The sequence below is a fragment of the Hyla sarda genome, chromosome 1 (genome assembly GCF_029499605.1).
Source record: "Hyla sarda isolate aHylSar1 chromosome 1, aHylSar1.hap1, whole genome shotgun sequence".
NCBI lineage: Eukaryota > Metazoa > Chordata > Amphibia > Anura > Hylidae > Hyla > Hyla sarda.
The window spans coordinates 516,480,778-516,502,294 of NC_079189.1; positions in this window are offsets into that span (position 1 = coordinate 516,480,778).

Sequence of the window (21,517 nt, forward strand, 5' to 3'; positions counted from 1 at the left end):
ATGAATATATCTGTTGCTGTCTACACTTTTAAAGTATGTTTTGGTGTTTAGTTGTGGTTGTAAGAATGGAAGACTATGTTGGCCAACAACTCTACATTATTTGTGTGAATGCCTGTCCCCAAATGGTAAATGGAACATAGGAATGTATTAAGTTCTTGTGGAGTTTGCCCCAGATGCTAAATATATAATCTATATACCTTTTAAAGAAAAAGTGTCAGCTTGCTCCCCCACTGCACTAACCAGCAGTACTGGCTGGTAGTGCGGGGGACGCTGATCAGTTTGATGCTTACTGTGCCCGGATCCGCCTGGCTGTTCTTCCGATATCTTCGTTTTCCCCTATATGCTAATGAAGTGCTAACTGGCACAGGCGGGGTAACTGGCACTCTGATGTCACTGCCGCCGGCCACAATTCCGCCCAGCTCATCAATATTCCTCCCCTCCCTCCAACTCTCCCTCTTCATTACAGAGCAGGGAGGAGAAAAGGGAGAGGCGTAGGGAGGGGAGGAATATTGATGAGCTGGGCGGCGCTGCGGCCGGCGGCGGTGATGTCAGAGTACCAGTTAACGCCACCTGTGCCAGTTAGCACTAGCATATAGTGAAAAACGAGGATATCGGCAGAACGGCCGGGCGGATCCAGGCACAGTTAGCATCAAACTGATCAGCATCCCCCGCACTACCAGTACCGCTGGTTAGTGCAGGGGCGAGTAAGCTGACAGTTTTCCTTTAAAGAATATACAGTTACTAAACAATAGCAGGGCAAACAGCTCAGCAAGTAAATTTAAATACAACATATTTTTGAAGTGTAAGGTCAACATAATGAGACAAGTTGGATGTCAGGGAATTTATCCCATAGATTATAGTTTTTTTTAAACTCTTTTTTGTGTATACTTTTGGTAGGTTGTAGAACTAAGGCAGTAAAGGGTCGTTGAAGGTACTGTACTTCATTTTGTTTTGTGTTTGGGTAGAATGCCCTCTTCTTACCCTAATTGTCATGAATAGGGGCAGGGAGAAGTGAGCCCTATTGCTGTCCCTAGGACCACTTTCCCTGCCCGCTGGCCCATCCGCCCTAAATGATGGATTGACAACTTGAAGACGGTCCCTTCCTAGCGCTAAAGTACATTGGCATCAAAGTCAACAAAACAAACGGAACTGTACGTAGTCGGGGAACAGGTCAGGAAAATAACAGGAATACAATAACCAGAACTGATACTAGAGTACAGTTCAGAAACCGGAATAAGGATTAACAGCAGATATTAATATATGAACAAGACTAGATATGAGGATAAGTATACAGCAGACAACACCGAGAGATGCAGGGGATGAACAGGTAAACTGAATGTCAGAACTCTAAATGGGTCAGGAAATATAGAACACTGTTCACACTGGACATAGAACAATGAACACATTAGACACCCCTCTGAAAACATGCAGGGACAATACAAAAGCCAAATAGACTCCTAGCCAGCGGGCACTCTCCACCGAGTGATCAGAATACTGGCCTAGAAGTAAACAAAAATACTAAACACAAGCAAACACGGATATTGGCACAAAACTCACTTAGTCCTAGATAGACGGATTAGCACAAGGCTCAGGAATTCTATCCCAGGAGTAGCAGGATAACAAGGTCAAAACAGGACTGACAAAACGCACAGTGTGAATACAGACTAAGGCCACACAAAGCAAATGCAGGATGATCTTACACAATATTAATGTAAGGAACCGATGGGTTGACTTGCACTTAGAACTTTTGTTTGGTCTTGTTGCTTTGGTTACGCCTGTCTGCTGAGACTGGTCAGCAGACCTTGATGTGAGCACCTGGTCTGGACCTATTTAAGCTGGCAGTCTACTCCCAGCCTTTGCCTGCTAAAGAGCTCAGTTTGTACTCCTAGCTAGCTTTCTACTGTATGTTATATCTTTGGCTCCGCTCCACAGGAGCACTATGCAATCCATACTTGTCTACCAGACTACCAGAAAGTGAAACATGAACAGAAAAAGATTGAAAAAGAGGTACTGCTCCAGAGTTGAACGACATTGTGCTTTGTGCAACTTCAGCCAAAACTTGGTATTGCCACTTGGTGATGTTAGACTTCTGTGCAGCTTCTGGACCATGGAAACCATTTTCTAACCTTAAATGGGCACTGTCAGCTACAAAAACTATTGATATGTTGTAAAGCATCTATAACCGATAGGTCTTGCGAAAATTTTCAGTATTTCATACTGAAAAAGCCAGTCAAACAACTGCCCCCCCTGCCTGCTTGGACACATACTAGTCCTGCTGTGTCCATGCATCATCACCTATGTCATGGACACACTTCCTTGATTGACAGCTGTGAGTGCAGGACTCACAGCTGGAGGGAAAATCCTTCCACTGTCAGCTTGTGTCCCGCTACTGTCAGTGAGGACAAGCTGTGAGTTGTAGTTTTGCTAATGCTAGGGGAGATGTGAGCAAACAGCATACTAAGGGGGGCGGAGACCTGCACAGTGAGGCCACGCCCCCTCCCTTTGAGGGAAATTCAGACTAGTGAGCTAAATTAAAAGTGTAATAAACAAATAAATAAAGATGAGATAAAAATGAGATGTACATGGTCAGGATTAGGTACTGAGTGATATATTTAAAAAAAAAGTTTTTTGTTGGATCTGACCGATACGCTTTAAATAACCCAACATACAGTTCTTCTACTGATGTCTCTTCCAGGTGCAGCTTCAAACTCTGTAGTAAGTGAAGATAGGCAATTTTTATGTTTAAGCACTCTGAGGCTCCAATCTGTGAGAATGTCTACCACTTCATGGCTAAGTTGTTGTTACTCCTAGACAATTCCATATCAAATATTACGCAAACTAATTTGTGCCACAGGGGCTTCTTGTGACAGTGCTTCATTTCAAGTCTTAGAGCTCTTCTGTTACTACCAATATTTGTCTATGGAGAGTGTATAGAAGCTGTTGACAATACATGTGGCTGAAATACCTTTTTTGGTGTCTTTTGCAACACATTTTTTTAAAAAGTGGAATTTGCATCATGCCATGCAACCCATTTTTATTTTTGAAAAGGGGCATGACCTCTGTAAGAATGGCTTAAAATGCACCAAACATGCCCCAATAATTTTTTAGGTGCAAATTTATAACTAACAGGCGGTGTGGACCTAACCACCTTCATGGATGGTTAGTGACGGCGTCAACATCACTGACAGCAGCATGGCATGAATCATTTTCCAGAGAGCCTCAGTGTTAGCAATCTAATATTTGCTTATAAAAGTATTTTTAAAAGTTTAAAAAAAGTAGCCAGAACCATAATAAAAGTTCAAATCACCCCCTTTTCCATTTTTTTCAATTTAAAAATAAATATATATTTACATTTACATATATACTAGCTGAGTACCGTTCGTTGCCCAGTTGCCCGGTTTTTCCTTCCTCATCCTTGTTGGGGAGGAAAATCAACAAAGGAGGAAGCTTTTGACTTCATATTCCATCCCCATATATTGTTGTCATATCCCAACCCCATATCTCGTCCCCATAGCTCAACCTCATATCCCGACCTCATATCCCAACCTCATATCCTGACCTCATATCCCGACCTCCTATGCAGTCCTCATATCCCGTCCAAATCCCATCCTCAAATCCCGTCCTCATATCCCGTCCTCATATCTCAAGCTCATATCCCAAACTCCTATCCTGTCCTCATATCCCATCCTCATATCTTGACCTCATATCTCGACCTCATATCCCGACCTCCTATCCTGTCCTCATATCACAACCTCATATCTCCACCTTCTATCCCGTTCTCATATCCCGTCCTCATATGCCGTCCTCATATCTCGACCTCGTATCCCGACCTCCTATCCCGACTTCCTATCCCGACCTCCTATTCCGTCCTCATATTCCGTCCTCCTATCCTGTCCTCATGTCTCAACCTCATATCCCGTCCTCATATCTCGACCTTATATCCCAACCTCATTTCCCGTCATTATATCCTGACCTTATATCGCGACCTCATATCCAGTCCTCCTATCTCGACCTCATATCCTGTCCTCATATCCCATCCTCATATCCTGACCTCATATCTCAAACCTCCTATTCCGACCTCCTAAACCGACCTCATATCACGTCCTCATATCCTGTCCTCCTATCCCATCCTCCAATCTTGACCTTATATCCCATCCTCATATCCCACATATCTCTTTGTGAGATGGGGTGTGGCTTGCAAGCTGGATTGACACATTCACCAGGAGATGCAGAGCTTGTGGAGTAAGGTACTGGAAGTCCCATATACTCGCATGGGACTGGAAACAAAAACCCATCTTTTATGTAAGGATGTAGGTAAGGGATAATTTAACTATCATATCTTTATATTTGACATATAAGTAATATGTGTATCAGGTATTGAAATATCTCCAGCCGTACAGAAGTTATGTGGGAACATACATTTCCCATTGATTTACATGGGACTTTAACCTGTTGGGGACCACGGGCGTATGGATATATGGATACGCCCTTGTGTCCTGGTATTTAACCTCTTCAGGACATAGGGCGTATGGATACGCCCTGAATCCCGAGTCCTTAAGGACCGAGGGCGTATCCATACGCCCGTGGGAATTCCGGCCCCCACCGCTAGCCGGTTGGGGACCGGAGCCGGATGCCTGCTGAAATCGTTCAGCAGGCATCCCGGCATATCGCCCAGGGGGGTCATTATGCCACCCCATGTCGGCGATCGCCGCAGATCGCTGGACAATTCAGTCCAGCGATCTGCGGCGATTCCGGGTCAATCGGGTCTCCAGTGACCCGGTGACCCGGAATAACTGGCTGTTCGGGGCCGTCTCTGACGGCTCCGAACAGCCGGAGCATGCAGGGGTGAGGTGGCACTGGTGCCACCTCACGATCGCCCTGATTCGTCGGCCGGATTACCGGCCGACCAATCAGGGCGCCTGCTGCGGGTGTCACTCCCGCAACCCGCTCCGCCCCTCTTCCGGAGGACGTGAGCGGGTGCGGGACGTGCACCCCGGGTGCTGGGGACCCCGATCCCCGGCGCCCCTGTAGGGATCGGGGCCCCAGGAGCAGCTGCGGTGGCGGGACTGACCTGCAGCGTCTGGATCGTTGGAGGTGAGTGTCAGCCTCCTGCTGTTGCTTAGCAACAGCTCCCAGCATCCAAAAAGGGCATACTGGGAGCTGTAGTTATGCAACAGCAGGAGGCAGACCACCACAACTCCCAGCATTCCCTTATGGGCATGCTGGGACTTATGGTTTTGCAACAGCTGGAGGCACATTCTTTCTATGGAAAAGTGTACCTTCAGCTGTTGTCTAACTACAACTCCCAGCTTGCACAAACAGCTAAAGTGCATGCTGGGAGTTGTAGTGGTGCATCTGCTGGTTGCATAACTACAACTCCCAGCATGCCCGTTGGCTGTCGGTGACTGCTGAGAGTTGTAGTTTTGCAACAGCTGAAGGCACACTGGTTGTGAAACTCAGAGTTTTTTTTTACCTAACTCAGTGTTTCACGACCGGTGTGCCTCCAGCTGTTGCAAACTACAACTCTCAGCAGTCACCGTACACCATGCACCGTACATGCTGGGAGTTGTAGTTTTGCAACAGCTGGAGGCACACTGGTTGTGAAACACTGAGTTAGGTCACAAACTCAGTGATACATAACCAGTGTGCCTACAGTTGTTGCAAAACTGCAACTCTCAGCAGTCACCGACAGCCAACGGGCATGCTGGGAGTTGTAGTTATGCAACAGCTGGATGTCCCCCCCCCCAATGTGAACGTACAGGGTACACTCACATGGGCGGAGGATTACATTAAGTATCTGGCTGCAAATTTGAGCTGCCGCAAACTTTCTGCTGCAGCTCAAATTGCCAGCGAGAAACTACTGTGAACCCCCGCCCGTGCGACTGTACCCTAAAAACACTACACTACACTAACACAAAAAATAAAATAAAAAGTAAAAACACTACATATATACATACCCCTACACAGCCCCCCTTCCCTCCCCAATAAAAATGAAAAACGTTTGGTACGCCACTGTTTCCAGAACGGAGCCTCCAGCTGTTGCAAAACAACTCACAGTATTGTCGGACAGCCGTTGACTGTCCAGGCATGCTGGGAGTTTTGCAACAGCTGGAGGCACCCTGTTTGGGAATCACTGGCGTAGAATACCCCTATGTCCACCCCTATGCAATCCCTAATTTAGGCCTCAAATGCGCATGGCGCTCTCACTTTGGAGCCCTGTCGTATTTCAAGGCAACAGTTTAGGGTCACATATGGGGTATCGCCGTACTCGGGAGAAATTGTGTTACAAATTTTGGGGGGTATTTTCTGCTTTTACCCTTTTTAAAAATGTAAAATTTTTGGGAAAACAAGCATTTTAGGTAAAAAAAAAAATTTTTTTTACATATGCAAAAGTCGTGAAACACCTGTGGGGTATAAAGGTTCACTTAACCCCTTGTTACGTTCCCCGAGGGGTCTAGTTTCCAAAATGGTATGCCATGTGGTTTTTTTTTTGCTATCCTGGCACCATAGGGGCTTCCTAAATGCGGCATGCCCCCAGAGAAAAATTTGCGTTCAAAAAGCCAAATGTGACTCCTTCTCTTCCGAGACCTGTAGTGCGCCAGCAGAGCACTTTTCACCCCCATATGGGGTGTTTTCTGAATCGGGAGAAATTGGGCTTCAAATTGTTAGGGGTATTTTCTGCTATTACCCTTTTTAAAAATAAACATTTTTTGGGAAAACAAGCATTGTAGGTAAAATTTTTTTTTTTTTTTTTTCATTTGCAAAAGTCGTGAAACCCCTGTGGGGTATTAAGGTTCACTTTATTCCATGTTACATTCCCCGAGGGGTCTAGTTTCCAAAATGGTATGCCATGTGGTTTTTTTTTTGCTGTTCTGGCACCATAAGGGCTTCCTAAAGGTAACATGCCCCCCAAAAACCATTTCAGAAAAACGTACTCTCCAAAATCCCCTTGTCGCTCCTTCCCTTCTGAGCCCTCTACTGCGCCCGCCAAACAATTTACATAGACATATGAGGTATGTGCTTACTCGAGAGAAATTGGGCTACAAATACAAGTAAAAATTTTGTCCTTTTACCCCTTGTAAAAATTAAAAAATTGGGTCTACAAGAACATGTGAGTGTAAAAAATGAAGATTGTGAATTTTCTCCTTCACTTTGCTGCTATTCGTGTGAAACACCTAAAGGGTTAAAACGCTGACTGAATGTCATTTTGAATACTTTGGGGGGTGTAGTTTTTATAATGGGGTCATTTATGGGGTATTTCTAATATGAAGACCCTTCAAATCCACTTCAAACCTGAACTGGTCCCTGAAAAATACTGAGTTTGAAAATTTTGTGAAAAATCGGAAAATTGCTGCTGACCGTTGAAGCCCTCTGGTGTCTTCCAAAAGTAAAAACACGTCAATTTTATGATGCAAACATAAAGTAGACATATTGTATATGTGAACCAAAAAAAAATGTATTCGTAATATCCATTTTCCTTACAAGCAGAGAGCTTGAAAGTTAGAAAAATGCTAAATTTTCAAATTTTTCATCAAATTTACGGATTTTTCACCAAGAAAGGATGCAAGTATCGACAAAAATTTACCACTATGTTAAAGTAGAATATGTCACGAAAAAACAATCTCGGAATCAGAATGATAACTAAAAGCATTCCAGAGTTATTAATGTTTAAAATGACAGTGGTCAGATGTGCAAAAAAACGCTCCGGTCCTTAAGGCCAAAATGGGCTCCGTCCTGAAGGGGTTAAGGACCTAGGGCGTACCTGTACACCTGTGGGAATTTTGATCCCCTCCGCTAGCCGGACGGGGATCAGAACAGGATGCCTGCTGAAATCATTAAGCAGACATCCCGTGCAAATGCCTGTGGGGGGGCCTGAGACCTCCCCATGTAGGCGATTGCCGCAAATCGCCATCAATTCAGATCGGCGATTCATGGCATTTCCGGGCTGATCGGGTCTCTGATGACCCGATAGCCCAGAAAATAGGGGTGATCGGAGCTGTCAGAGATCAGAGATACAACCTATACACCAGATTTAAAGTATATAATACAGGTTATACTATGCAAGATACCCACAACAAATATAGAAATCGCTGGAGAACTGCAGGGACCGGGGTGCCGCCACTCCAACGCGAGTTTCGGCACGCTGACCTTCGTCCGGGTATGACTCGCACTTTTGCACCTTTTATACTGTTTGTATATATATTACTATTACTCAGAACAGTGCCTGTATTTATATGTACTGTTTGATTACAGATTTATGTGCAATACCCCCATACTACCATCTTTCCTGCAGGGTATCCGGTGGTGCCGTGTTTTGTGATGCATTGTCTTCCTCTTTATGTGTGTATCTAATTTTAGTGCATACTAATAAAATTTGTTTTTACTTTTTCATCAAAGTTACTCTTTTTGGGGCTTTCTTACCAGCATGTTAGTGTAAAAAAAATTTTTTTTTTCTCTAACTTTTTTACTCTAACATGCTGGTGTTGCCCCATTCTTTTCATTTTTGTAAGAGTTAAAAGGAAATAAAGACCCCCAAAATTTGTAACACAATTTCTCCCAAGTACGGAAATACCCCATATGTGGGCGTAAAATGCTCTGCGGACGCACATCAAGGCTCAGGAGTGAGAGCACACCATATACATTTCAGGCCTAAACTTGAGATTTGCACAGGGGTGGCTGCTGGTTAAAGCGGTTCTGACATAAACGCAAAATAAATAAATACCCACATGTGACCCCATTTTGGATACTACATCCCTCACATGTAACAAGGGGTATAGTGAGCCTTAGCACCCCACAGGTGACTGACAGATTTTTGAAACAGTGGTCCGTGAAAATGAAGAATGTAATTTTTTATTTGCACTGCCCACTGTTACAAAGATCTGTTAAACGCCAGTGGGGTGTACATGCTCACTGCACCCCTTGTTACATTTCTTGAGGGGTGTAGTTTCCAAAATAGTATACCATGTGGGGTGTTTTTCGCAGTTCTGGCACCATGGTGGCTTCCTAAATGTGACATACACCCCAAAACCATTTCACCAATATTCGCTTTCCAAAAGCCCATTGTCGCTCCTTCCCTTCTGAGCCATCTAGTACACCCGCAGATCACTTTACATCCACATATGAGGTATTACCTTACTCAAGAGAAATGGGGTTTCAAATTTTGGAGGACATTTTCACCTATTACCCCTTGTGAAAATGAAAAATTTCGGGTAACATCAGCATTTTAGTAAAAAAAAAAAAAATTAATTTTCACGTCCAACTTCAACGCAAAGTTGTCAAACACCTGTGGGGTGTTAAGGCTCACTGTACCCCTTGTTATGTTTCTTGAGGGGTGTAGTTTCCCAAATAGTATGTCATGCAGGGTGTTTTTCGCTCTTCTGGCACCATGGGGGCTTCCTAAATGAGACATGCCCCGCAAAAACCATTTCAGCAAAATTTGCTTTTCAAAAGCCCAATGTCGCTCCTTCCCTTCTGAGCCCTCTAGTGCACCCGCACATCACTTTACATCCACACATGATATATTTCCTTACTCGAGAGAAATGGTGTTTAAAATTTTGGGGGGCATTTTCACCTATTACCCCTTGTGAAAAGGAAAAATTTGGGGTAACATCAGCATTTTAGTGAAAAAAATAAAAATTTTCCTTTTCACGTCCAACTTTATTGAAAATTCATCAAACACCTGTGGGGTGTTAAGGCTCACTGTACCACTTGTTACGTTCCTTGAAGGGTGTAGTTTCCCAAATAGTATTCCATATGGGGTGTTTTCGCTGTTCTGGTACCATAGGGGCTTGATGACAGGGGGGGATGATGTATTTCCCACCTTAGGCTTATACTCGAGTCAATAACTTTTCCTGGGATTTTGGGTTGAAATTAGGGGCCTCGGCTTATACTCGGGTCGGCTTATACTCGAGTATATACGGTGTATATATATATATATATATATATATATATATATATATATATATACGGTATATATATATATATATATATATATATATATATATATATATATATATACATATATATATATTATTTTTTATTATTTTTTGCCTTACATTTTATGGTAAAATAATGTGTCATTGCAAAGTAGAATTTGTCGCCCAAAAAAACAAGCCCTCACATGGCTCTGTAGGTGGGAAATGAAAAAACGAAAATGCCAAAATATGCTACGTCCTTACGAGGTCACAAGTAAGTGTTGGGTTGATTGTTTGCAATTACACTATAACAACCCTACACACATTTTCTAAGGATTTATTTTATTTCTTCCAGTGTACTTTGTTCCTTTCTATAACAATGGCGTGACAAATCATAATTATTGGTGATGTCCAGTAAATAAATGTAAGAGTGACTTGTGTATTATTTCTTTATAACACAACACTGTATTCATCTTTGTAACGTGACATCAGATATCTAAATAAACAATCAGTCTTAAAGGGGTATTCCAGGAAAAAACATTTTTATATATATATCAACAGGCTTCAGAAAGTTAAACAGATTTGTAAATTACTTCTATTAAAAAAATCTTAATCCTTTCAGTACTTATGAGCTTCTGAAGTTAAGGTTGTTCTTTTCTGTCTAAGTGCTCTCTGATGACATGTGTCTCGGGAAACGCCCAGTTTAGAAGAGGTTTGCTATGGGGATTTGCTTCTAAACTGGGCGTTTCCCGAGACACGTGTCATCAGAGAGCACTTAGACAGAAAAGAACAACCTTAACTTCAGAAGCAGTACTGAAAGGATTGAGTACTGAAAGGATTAAGATTTTTTAATAGAAGTAATTTACAAATCTGTTTATTTTCCTGGAGCCAGTTGATATATAAAAAAAAGTTTTTTCCTGGATAACCCCTTTAAAGAGGAACCTGAGAAACTGAGCAAATGCTCTACAGCTACAGCCAAAAATAGCTACTGAATAGCAGAAAGGAAACATTCTTTGAATGCATGTGCAGTTATACATTTGTATTAGTGATCCACATCCAGAAAACCAAGTATGTAATGATTGTGATTACAGAGCGAGCAAATGTGACCATGTCTGGCAGGGAAAAGGGGCATTTTACAGGTCCTTAGCACTCCAGAATTCCTGTGCATTAAAGGGGTACTCCTGTTAAAAATTCTTTATTTTTTTAACATTTTTTTTTAAATCAACTGATGCCAGAAAGTTAAACAGATTTGTAAATTACTTCTATTAAAAAATCTTTACCCTTCCAGTACTTATTAGCAGCTGTATGCTACAGAGGAAATTATTTTCTTTTTGAATTTCTTTTTTTTTCTTGTCCACAGTGCTCTCTGCTGATACCTGATTCCCGTATCAGGAACTGTCCAGAGCAGGATAAAATTCCCATAGCAAACCTATGCTGCTCTGGACAGTTCCTGACATCCACAGAGGTGTCAGCAGAGAGCACTGTGGACAAGACAAAAACAAGAAATTAAAAAATAATAGAATTTCCTCTGTAGCATACAGCTGCTAGTAAGTACTTAAAGGATTAAGATTTTTAAATAGAAGTAATTTACAAATCTGTTTAACTTTCTGGCACCAGATCATTTAAATAAAAATAAAAAGTTTTCCACCTGAGTACCCCTTTAAGGCAAGTGCCACTTTTGACTGTGTTCATCTGCTCAGGACAGGCATGCCATTGGCTTCCTCTCCACTTACTTGAGTAAACCACCGTCTGCTTTAGAACTGTCCGCAAAAAGGGTGTGGTAACAGTTGAAGGTGTCTGTCTCCTGGCACAGGTGGCACAATGATACCCCTTCTGAAATGCAACAAAAATCTCACAACGTACAAAAATGCAACCAAGGCTAAGAAAAATTTTGTAATAAAAAAAAAAGAAAAAAAAAAAACATTGTAGGTGTAGTATGTTATATTTTCCTATAGACTTCCACATAATATCTAGCTGGGTCACACCAGCCTAAATTTGCTGCAATTGCCCAGTAAACAACTGTTATTTTGATTGCTGAAAGTCGTGTAAGTCTGAATAACTCATTAAATAAAATAGGGAACCCCAACAGCCGGACATTGCAATATGTTGATGGGCCATCAGATCATCAGCTGCTTTGACAGCGTGACTATTGCTCAAACAGAAGGGACCGAAATAGGGACCCAGTTCTATGGCACCTATGTAGAGCAGGCCTGCACGACTTGGCAATAGGTGGGGACCAAATTAAAATAGGTAACACTTCTCAGGCCTAACTTAGTTTTTTAGGTGGTATTCCCATCTCAATTCATGTATGTAAACTTGTTTATTTTGCAAATACAGGCACTGATATGAGTGATGTAAAAGCATATATAAATAAAGTTTAAATAAAGAAGTATTAATGTTATATGAGCCAGCCCTACATTTTCAGCCCTAAAAAGGCTATGAGGCAGGTATGGCTTTTTTGGGGTGTTTTTAAACATGGTGGCGGATTTGGGATAAAGCCTTGTGGGGGTGTAGGGTAACTAGGGTGTTGCTGTTCAGGATAGTTAAGGGCGCTGTTAACCCTTGTCTTGATAGGCCTATTGCCACCCTTCCCAAGAGCAATAGGTGATGCAGAAATAAAGGATTGTCCACAACCGCTGTTAACTGAAAACTTGCAGGAACTTTTACTGAAGAATTTCTGTACATGCAGCAATAGTAACAGTCCACATAACAGAGTCTCTATGCATATAGCTTGAGCTTGACAGTTGGTTGGGATAGCTTGACAGTTGGTTGGGATCAGATAAGCTCAATTTAGCTTCTTAGGGATTGTATAGCGTAGATCCGCTGTATTTAAGGGTGTGTTTAGGTCCAGTGATCTTGCGGTGAGTAGCGGGGAATGGTTTAGTCTATCCGCTATGTTAGAGGCCGAGGCCGCAAGGCTTGTAATCTGTGGAGGTCCTACCTCTTCCAGAGTCAGCAACCCAAGAGAGGGATCAAGATGGTGCAGGTCCCTTAAATGGGCAGGGGCTGGCCGTTTTGGATTGGTCCATAACAACTGTCACTCACCGTTACAGTGCATTGTGGGTGAACACGTCATGGGAACCTCCAAAGGTCCTGTAGCAAAACCATAGAGTTCTAACCTAATCACGTGACCCGCAGGTCCTGCTATGCTTGAACAGGTAGACAATTACATATATACATATATCTATACTTATACTTATGTGAACTTCTATATAGTCATAGACTAACTGAGGGATGACAAGGGGATAACTACAGAAGAGGGACCCCGACGTCCTAGGGACTCTGACTATGGGGACCTCTGCAAAGGTAACGTATAAAATACGGTACCGGAACACCACATAAAGAAAAATGCTGTGTGAGTTCATAGCATCAGTGCAAATATTTCAATTTATACCTCCCCCCCCCTACTTCCAAGCATATCCTCCCATGTAATCTTACCTTTGTTCAGGGGTAATGGGGAATCTGCTACGGAACTCGGAGACTCCATAAACTACACAGAACAAGCAACAGTGAAGGACCTGTGATGATGTCAAATGTTGAGAAGTGGGAACAGCAGGGGAGAGGATGTGGTAATTGAAGGACCTGTGATGACGTTCATGAGACACTTGGGCAAGAACTTAGTAAAACCTTCCTCGAGGGTGAAGAAAGCGGACATCACCTGTGTGTCGTCTGCTAAATCTGAGCTCGCTACGCCGCTGGCACAGTAATACTCAACGTAAAGGAAGGCCATGTCAACTCATGAGATGGGGACCTTCCTTAACATTACACAACTATAAACTCTGGCCCCAAGGGATCTTTGGTCTGTATGTTGTGCTGGCCTGATATAGAGAATATGTACAGGAGGTGTCTTCATTATATTAAACATATGAAGCAAATGTTTTCTTTACACAAAATACAGTCATTTGATGTTAAAGTTGCAACAATTTTAATGTTTAATAAATAGTTTTTTTTTTATTAAGGTCAAGGGACTTGCTATATGCGGCTCTAGCTGCTCTTAATTTACACACCATACACGTGTGTTTTATGGCGGCATTCCTTCATGTATTAAGAGTAAACACAAACCAACAAAATCCTGCTCATAAATGACCATGTCTGCTCACCCAAGTTAACCCATCCTCTACAGACTTTAGTGATAAAAACCCATAAGTGATATCCAGTGCAGTCTTACCAGGATTTTAGCAGAACTGGAAGCAAGTGGTTCTCACCAGTTTTGGGGGTTTCAGCTTTCTTCTCTATAGTGGATGAATATAAATGCAGTCTAAAATGCAGAATGGTACTATTTGCAATGGGAAATATAATTGCTTGCAGCTTTTTTTTTCATATATAGAAACATTAATATTGCATTAGGGTAACCCTATTATATCACAACTACCCTTGACCTTGTGTCTGCATGTAGTAGCCAAAGGCTAGTATAAACTGGGTCATTGATGTCATCATTCAGTTTTAACTTTTGAGTCATTGATCTTATTACGAAGTACAGCTTATTACGAAGTACAGTATATAGCTAAGGTATGTGCTCCTCATATACCCTACCTCCCAAACCTCCCAGTACAGTATATAGCTATGGTATGGGCTCCTCATATACCCTAACTCCCAAACCTCCCAGTACAGTATATAGCTAAGGTATAGACTCCTCATATACCCTACCTCCCAAACTTCCCAGTACAGTATATAGCTAAGATATGGGCTCCTCATATATCCTACCTCCCAAACCTCCCAGTACAGTATATAGCTAAGGTATGGGCTCCTCATATACCCTAAGTCCCAAACCTCCCAGTACAGTATATAGCTAAGGTATGGGCTCCTCATATACCCTACCTCCAAAACCTCCCAGTACATTATGTAGCTAAGGTATAGACTCCTCATATACCCTACCTCCCAAACCTCCCAGTACAGTATATAGCTAAGATATGGGCTCCTCATATATCCTACCTCCCAAACCTCCCAGTACAGTATATAGCTAAGGTATGGGCTCCTCATATACCCTACCTCCCAAACCTCCCAGTACAGTATATAGCTAAGGTATGGGCTCCTCATATACCCTACCTCCCAAACCTCCCAGTACAGTATATAGCTAAGATATGGGCTCCTCATATACCCTACCTCCCAAACCTCCCAGTACAGTATATGGCTAAGGTATGGGATCCTCATATACCCTACCTCCCAAACCTCCCAGTACAGTACATAGCTAAGGTATGGGATCCTCATATACCCTACCTTCCAAACCTCCCAGTACAGTATATAGCTAAGGTATGAGCTCCTCATATACCCTACCTTCCAAACATCCCAGTACAGTATATAGCTAAGATATGGGCTTCACATATACCCTACCTCCCAAACCTCCCAGTACAGTATATAGCTAAGGTATGAGCTCCTCATATACCCTACCTCCCAAACCTCCCAGTACAGTACATAGCTAAGGTATGGGCTCCTCATATACCCAACCTCCCAAATCTCCCAATACAGTATATAGCTAAGGTATAGACTCCTCATATACCCTACCTCCCAAACCTCCCAGTACAGTATATAGCTAAGGTATGGGCTCCTCATATACCCTACCTCTCAAACCTCCCAGTACAGTACATAGCTAAGGTATGAGCTCCTGATATACCCAACATCCCAAATCTCCCAGTACAGTATATAGCTAAAATATGGGCTCCTCATATACCCTACCTCCAAAACCTCCCAGTACAGTATATAGCTAAGGTATGGGCTCCTCATATACCCTACCTCCAAAACCTCCCAGTACAGTATATAGCTAAGGTATGAGCTCCTCATATACCCTACCTCCCAAACCTCCCAGTACAGTACATAGCTAAGGTATGGGCTCCTCATATACCCAACCTCCCAAATCTCCCAATACAGTATATAGCTAAGGTATAGACTCCTCATATACCCCACCTCCCAAACCTCCCGGTACAGTATACAGCTAAGGTATGGGCTCCTCATATACCCTACCTCCCAAACCTCCCAGTACAGTATATAGCTAAGGTATGAGCTCCTCATATACCCTACCTCTCAAACCTCCCAGTACAGTACATAGCTAAGGTATGGGCTCCTCATATACCCTACCTCCCAAACCTCCCAGTACAGTATATAGCTAAGATATGGGCTCCTACCTCCAAAAACTGTTCAAAGATTTCAATATTTACTAAATTCATAGCTCATCCAAATATCGAAGTAGCACCAGTTATACATTTACTTATTTTACATGGAATATTACCATGGATTTGTAGAGCTAAATCACAGTAATGTTCCCATATTCAGCTCTTAGACCAGCCAGGTTTGTTTATGCTCTCAGCCTCTCAGTGTTGGCATACTGATCCTGGCACTACAGTGATAAGTCATCATAGTTCATCCGCCGTGTGCTTAGGGGAGAGGGCAGCAGATGGACTGTGGGCAATGTTTCGAAATGTTGCAAAATGTGGTCTGTATATACTGTCACCGAGAACATGTCTGGGACAAAATGCAAACCAGAGATGTAGGTCACTTGGTGGTCCATAACAGGCTGTTCACAGATTTAGGGAAGAAGGTTTATGCAATAAGGTCACATTTTTTCATTGTACAAGTATTTGGAATATAAACAAGCAGCTTTCTATAAATAACTGTTCCAGTGACTGATAAGAAGAAGAGGGTTTGTTTTTTTAAACATCCTGCCTTAAGATAAGTAGATGGTGGTATGGGCTGGGCAGAAACAACAAAGACTGTTGAATGGTTAACCCCTTAACATCCAGCCTAATTTGAGCCTTAAATACCAAGCCATTTTTTTTCGTGTTGAATTCCAAGACCAACAACTGTTATTTTTTTTATTGTGTTATGAATAACATGATAATTTTACTCCCTTGGTCAACACAATTGCAGCGATAGCACATTTATGTCATTTTGTCTTTTGCTCAAAACCCGAAACCATGTAATTTTTCTGCTATTTTATTGTTAGTGTGATATTTTGTAGTTTTCACTTGTACCATTTTCGATTCCTTTTAACATGCAGGGTAATTAACAACCCTATTGATGTAATTACAGTTAGAGCTTTTTGTTTTACTACTTATGCACAGTAACACACTTGTGTTGCCATATTTAATGACCTGTAATATTTTCATTTTTCCTGTCCATGTGGACATATGAGTAGCTTTTTTTGGACAGACAAACTGTAGTTTGTATTGGCATGATTTTAGGGAACATACAACATGTACAGTAGATTGCTTGTTACTCTGCCTTTTTGGTGCCAATTGGGAAAAAACAACAATTCATGCATTGCAGGTTACAGTTTGCTTACATTGTAGGTTATTATGGATTCCTAATGATGATCATAGTAGACTAAGAGAATAACAGAGGAAACAAACTTGCACTTGAAATGCCATCATCTGGACTTTATCCCTACCTTGAAGAATTGAGACTCTGCTACAATGTAGTAGTCTTGAGTGCACAGCCTGTATAACAGTCTTTAATGTTGTGTCCCCCCAAATTACTCAATACGCGGTAATTAATGTCTAAACCTTGGCAAAAAAAGTTAGTACACCCCTAAGGGGAAATATCCAAATCCGGCCCATATAGCCAATTTCCCACCTCGGTGTCATTTGATTCTTTAGTGTTACAAGTTGTCAGGTGTGAATGGGGAACAGGTTCTGAAATTTGGTGTTATCGCTCTCACACTCTTTAACATTGGTCCCCGGAAGTTCAACATGGCATCTCATGGCAAAGAAAAAGAAAAAAATAATAATTATTGCTCTACATAAAGATGGCCTAGGCTATAAGAAGATTGCCAGAACCCTGCAACCGAGCTGCAGCATGATGGGCAAGACATACAGCAGTTTCACAGGACAGGTTCTACTCAGAACAAGCCTAGCCATGGTCAACCAAAGAAGTTGGACTCCTGGAGGCATCAGGGTTTATGCATTACTAATGCTTCAAGGAGACAGTCAAATGGCTGTTGACTGGCTGAATGTCATGAAACGTGCTGCTGTTTTGACAAAGATAAGCACCATGGTAGCCTAGTGAGTAAAGGTGAGTCATTTGCATAGCAATCATATAACTGCTGCATATATGGACAAGGCAAAAAAAAAAGACAACATCCCCTGTGCTGACATACCATAGTGCTCTGACTCAGCTAAAGCTACACTGTAGTCCACAAAATCTTCATCCACTAACTGCAAAGCAGAGGACCTACAGTATCATAAAAACTTGCTTTTTGAGGACAAGAAGAAAAGAATTATTGTTAGATTACTTACTGATTTTAAATGTTCTACTATAAAGTTATTATTATTTCAGACTTAGATTTAATGGTTCACTTTATTACTTGTCAGAGCAATAAAGATTCACAACATTTGACTTTTATACTGCATATTCTATGTAGTAATGTTTTGTATAATTTGTAATTCAGTATTTGTGTCTACCTTATTTGTTTTCTGAGCTCACTGTCTGTGTATGCTAGGTTTGAAATACAAGACTTCCCAATGTGCCAGGGGAACAAGTAAGCCAGGGCTCTTATGATATTAAAAAGCAACAGTAGACAACACTCAAGATCTACTGACACTAGGCTTACTTTTTCCTATTAAGTGTTCACTATAGGGAAACTGATGCTAGAACTGATCTCATTCATTTGAATGGGACAGTTCACATTCACCCGGCGTCTCAGTTTGGACACCGGATGATTGGACTCGCCGGACCGGCACCGGACAGGGGAATGCATCTTGTTGCATTCCTCTGTCCGGCGTTCAGAAACACTGGATGACAGATGCTACACAACTGATGACAACTGATACATGTTGTCATCAGTTGTGGCATCAGTTGCCTCAAGATTTAGGTCAAGATTACGTATGCCGGACACCAGAGATATGTAATCCTAGCCTAACATGGGCTATTGTGAGGGCATCATTTTTTTTTTTTTAGCTATTAGGGATTTCCTTCTTTTGTTCTTTACCTTTCTTTAGAATAACAGCATGAGAAAACCTGATAAGCTAAAACATACAGTTGCATATATCATTCATATGTTCCCATGTTAAAAAGGGTATATTTTATAGTACTGTATATGTTTTGTGAGGTTGACAACAATATAGTAAAAAAAAATATATATATATATATATATATATACATATATATATATATATATATATATATATATACATACAGTGGTCCCTCAACATACGATGGTAATCCGTTCCAAATGAACCATCGTTTGTTGAAACCAGCGTATGTTGAGGCATCCGTGCAATGTAAAGTATGGGAGGTAATACTCACGTGTCCCCGCCGCTCCGGACCCGTCACCACTGCCCTGGATGTTGCCCTCCATCGCTGTCGCTGCGTCCCCGGGGTGTCCCTGTTGCTCCAGAACGTCTCTGCTGCCCGGTATCCTCGCTCTCCGTCGCCGCCATCACGTCACTACGCACATTGCTACTCACGCCGCTACGCACGCCTCTCCTATTGCATGATGTGACGGCGTGCGCAATGACGTGATGACGTTGAAGGAGAGCGCCGGGGTAGCAGGGGACCCCGAAGAGGACGCGCCGGAGCCCCGAGGACATGTAAGTGATACGGTAGCAAAATAGTAGAACTAAATGGTCGCACTCACCACCACAGCATGGGCAAATTTGTAGTTTTATTTAGTGCAGTTCATTGGTGCAGACACTTCATGTCATGGACAGGTATGCGGAAAATGCAGCGTACCTGTCCGTTACATGAAGTGTCTGCACTGATGAACTGCACTGAATTAAACTGCAAATTTGTCCGTGCTGAAGTGGCAAGTGAGACCATTTAGTTCTACTATTTTGCTACAGTGTGAATATAACCTACCCCAAACAACTAATATGTCTTTGCGGAGTTCATATCTGTTACAATGCCTTAAGTCAATGCAGTTGTAATTTGGGACCAGTGTATTGAATGAAATTGATAGCTGATAGCTAATGTGTAACTACGTATGGTCAATGGGAAATTCTATTGCTCTGTTGAATTTCAAGTTCACATGAGTTTAACGCCTGGGGTCATTTATGAAGCCCATGTATTTTTTTTAATTAACTATAGACATTTCCTGGAAAGGGGAGTCTGGAATCTTCTAGTCACTGGAATTGTGGGCACTGCTAATCCAGGCACTGCTGCTCTATGCATTCAGCTGTCACGTAGGCCAAAAGATGACTCAGCTCTGACTTACTGAATTCTTTGCCAATGGATTTCCCAGTATGTCAGCTCAGCTGTTGTGCACAGCCTATCACTGACGGCCAAGAAAAATACACACATGCATTTACTATAAAAGCCTCACTAGCTGGCCGGTTCAAAGCAGGACAACATTCACCCGGTTTGCGCTGCAATGTGCTCTTTTTCAGTACCTTGTTTTCCTTTAATTTCACTAGTCAAATTCTTCCGGAACATTGACCCTCAATGGCCTCCTTTAGATACGTGACTGTAAAATTCACTGTTAAAGTGACAATTTCCATTGGACTTACTGGACTATAGAGCATAACTTACTTAACCCCTCAAAATTCGACTCAAGCCCCGTGTGTTACAAGGTTATCTCTACAATGGGCCTGGTTGCAGACCTTAGCACCGGACTACCCTAGCAATGACGCACATGAAGCTTGATCTTGGCACATGTTGTTGGCCCTCTGTGACATTCTAGTGGAGAACATTTTCTGCTGCTGTTTAAAATGAGATTAAGCTTTGAAGTTAGCATATGATTGAAAGTCCCTTTACTATGGCTTTGCTAATCTGTCTCGTGGTGGGTCTTGTGTTACCTGGCACAGGTCAAAGTTTACTCTGTATCAGGTGGAAATTGACATACCTTGTGGAGAAATACATAACAAATGTGGGTTACATAATTCATGCCATTAATTTGTTCATAGGTTTTTTCATCTCTCTTGTGTATTGGCCAAATTATACATATATGAAGTGTTAGAGGTTGATGGGTTCCCCTTTAAAGAAATTATCACATTTTATAACAGTTGAACAAAGGGCTTTTCTTTTTTGCAAAATAGGGGCAAAAGTTCTTGACAGTTGCAGACATTTAATGTATACCTTATATACTCTTCTAAATTCTTTTTGTTGGACACAATAGCATAACTTACAATACTTGACAGTTTTTGTTGGACACAATAGCATAACTTACAATACTTGACAGTTATGAGTTGTAATTGAACTACATACCCCACATCAGGTTTCCATTATACCTAAGTTGATGAAATACTGTGTGTCTCTTAAATTTAACAGACCCTATTGGCATTGCTTTGCCACATTGCATAGAATGTTTTTCTATATACTATTTGTCACAGTGTACTGCTTTCTCATTGTTCATTCATTTTATTACTTATGCAATTTTGATTACTTGGGATATCAAATGTATTGAATTTATATTCCCTTACCATATAGTTTAGATATTGATTTGTCATCTCGGTATGGATTTGTCACCTCGGTTTTATTTATAAGATGTGTTTCACCAATCTATTTATCACTTATATGAGAATATCGATTTCATATCCTTTAGATCTGATGAAGGTCAATGCCTGACCGAAACGTTATCTACTTGGATTGTGTATGAAATAAATTACACACAAGCATATTCTTGAGTGGCGAGTCATTTGTTTTATTTGAGTAAGGATTGGGACCCTACTCGTGCA